We start from the raw sequence: 3,284 nt of genomic DNA on the forward strand, positions 1-3,284 counted from the left end.
CCCAAACCGTATTTTTAAATTATTATTTATTTACAGGTCAGGCACCGGCTGATGAAAACCCCATCAACCGCCGCCTGCTCTCGCTGTTATTAGCGGCAGCAGGCGTACGCTGATGGGAGTAGTCCCATTAGCCGACGCTAGTGACAGAGGTAAACGTTTTACCTCCGTTCATAATTGCGGGCTCACGCTGTCATTTGACAGTGTGGGAACCGCGGCTGTCTAATCAGCAGTAATGATTTTACCGCCAATTAGAAGCGATGTTTGCAGGGCTTTCGTACACAAGATAGCGTGGCAAACACTGGATGTTTGGTCCCTGAACTTTTTGTAATTGTTCGGCTGAACCCACCAGACCCAAACTTCCAGGGGTTCACCCATCTCTAAATACCAGCTCCAACACGCCATTTAGTATTCTGGTCAGCCTCCGCACATAACAACTGAAGAGTGGGCATGGGTGTCTGACATTTGTGCAGTTCTCCAAGGATTTGAGGACTCCACAAAGATGGTGAGCGGAAAAGATGCAGTAATCAGAGCAATATGCAGCAGAGCGTATGCAGCATCAATAGTAAAAAGATCTGTTACAAATAATAATAATAAAAAGGTTATTCTCACCTTCCGTCGCGCGCTGTCCTCGGCAGTGCAAGCGGCAGGTTTCGGTGCCAAGGATGCTATGCGAGAAGGACCTGCCATGACGTCACGGTCATTTGACCGTGACGTCATCACAGGTCCTGCGCTCATACCAACTCTGGGACCGGATGCTGCCGCGTGCACCGCACACAGGCGCCAGGACTTCAAGGGGCCTTCGGAAGGTGAGTATATGTTCATTTTTTTATTTTAAGTCTTTTTTAACCACGCATATAGTGCCCACATTGCTATATACTACGTGGGCTGTGTTACATACTGCATGGGCTCTGTTATATATACTACATCTCTGTGCTATACACTATGTAGCTGGGCAATATACTAAATAGCTGTGCTTTATACTACGTAACCTGTGTTATATACTCCATGCGCGGTGTTATATACTACGTCTCTGTTATATACTACGTGGCTGTGCAATATACTATGTAGCTGTGCAATATACTACGTGGCTGTGCAATATACTACGTGACTGTGCAATATACGTGACTGTGCAATATACTATGTGGGCTGTACAATATACTACGTGCTCTGTGTTATGTACTACGTGGCTGTGCAATATATTACGTGGCTGTGCAATATACAACGTGACGGTGCAATATACTACGTGGGCTGTGCAATATACTACGTGGCTGTGCAATATACTACGTGGCTGCAATATACTACGTAGCTGTGCAATATACTATGTGGCTGTGCAATATACTACGTGACTGTGCAATATACGTGACTGTGCAATATACTACGTGGGCTGTGCAATATACTACGTGCTCTGTGTTATATACTACGTGGCTGTGCAATATACTATTTGACTGCACTATACTACGTGGCTGTACAATATACTACATAGCTGTGCAATACACTACGTGGCTGTGTTATATACTACGTGGCTGCGCTATATACTACGTGCACTGTGTTATACACTACGTAGCTATGTTATATACTACGTCGATTGTGTTATATACTACGTGACTGTGCAATATAGTACATGGCCTGTGCTATATACTACCTACATATTGTAGAATACCCGATACGTTAGAATCAGGCCACCATCTAGTATAATATATGAGTTTCACTTTTTGTATTGAAGAGCTGAAGTAAATTAGCTTTTTGATGATATTCTAATTTTGTGAGAAGCACCTGTATAGTCTGACCTGCTTCTGTGTAGCTTATCTTGCTATTCTCCCAGTGGACATTCCTGACTTTGACCTCAGATTGGTATTTGACTATTCTCAATCTTTGAGTTTTTTTCTCTACACCGACCTCATGATTTTGACCTGGCTACCCAACTATTCCCTTTCCTCTGATTGGCTCCTACGTATAGCAGCTCTTCCATGGAAGCAATGCAGTGGAGCCTTTTAAGTCCACATCCCTGTACTGTACAGGGGTTAAAGGAAAAAGACCGTGGTTCCTCTGGAATCTCTCAGACGGAATGGATTGTGTCACATCTGTGAAGGAAGCCATTTTGACCCTGCGGACAACTTTACTTTAGACATATTTGTCATACATAACACTGCTACATACAAGACGGTAAAGAAAATGCATCATACACAGGTCTCTGCTCTGTACAGTTGGTGGCCACACGGTTCCTCTCCATACATGTGATATAGACTTTGCTCTGCTCCGTACACCTCATACACACACGGCTCCGCTCCATTCACCTCGTACACACACGGCTCCACTCCGTACACCTGGTACACACACGGCTCCGCTCCGTACACCTTGTACACACACGGCTCTGCTCCGTACACTTGGTACCCACACGGTTCCTCTCCATACATGTGATACAGACTTTGCTCTGCTCCGTACACCTCGTACACACACTGCTCGGCTCCGTATGCCTCGTACACACACGGCTCGGCTCCGTATGCCTCGTACACACACGGCTCGGCTCCGCATGCCTCGTACACACACGGCTCCGCTCCGTACGCCTCTTACACACACACGGCTCCGCTCCGTACGCCTCGTACACACACGGCTCCGCTCTGTACGCCTCGTACACCACATGGCTCCGCTCCGTACACCTTGTACACACATGGCTCCGCTCTGTACACACACGGACGGCTCCGCTCCGTACACCTTGTACACACACACGGCTCCGCTCCGTACACCTCGTACACACACGTCTCTGCTCTGCACACTTGGTACCCACATGGTTCCTCTCCATACATGTGATACAGACTGCTCAGCTCCCTATGCCTCGTACACACACGGCTCAGCTCCGTACACCTCGTACACACACGGCTCAGCTCCGTACGCCTCGTACACTCACGGCTCGGCTCCGTACACCTCGTACACACACGGCTCAGCTCCGTACACCTCGTACACACATGGCTCAGCTCCGTACGCCTCGTACACACATAGCTCCGCTCCGTACGCCTCGTACACACACGGCTCTGCTCCGTACACCTCGTACACACATAGCTCCGCTCCGTACACCTCGTACACACATAGCTCCGCTCCGTACACCCGTACACCTCGTACACACATGGCTCAGCTCCGTACGCCTCGTACACACACGGCTCTGCTACATCCACCCTGTAAACCCCTCCTGACCCCACACAGAAACTTCCCCTCATCCAGCACCAGCACCATGACAACCAGCACAGCAGAGTCCTGCATACACTGAGGCCCCTGATCATGTGACCCCT

Source organism: Ranitomeya variabilis, chromosome 4 (genome assembly GCF_051348905.1).
Source record: "Ranitomeya variabilis isolate aRanVar5 chromosome 4, aRanVar5.hap1, whole genome shotgun sequence".
Classification (NCBI taxonomy): Eukaryota; Metazoa; Chordata; class Amphibia; order Anura; family Dendrobatidae; genus Ranitomeya; species Ranitomeya variabilis.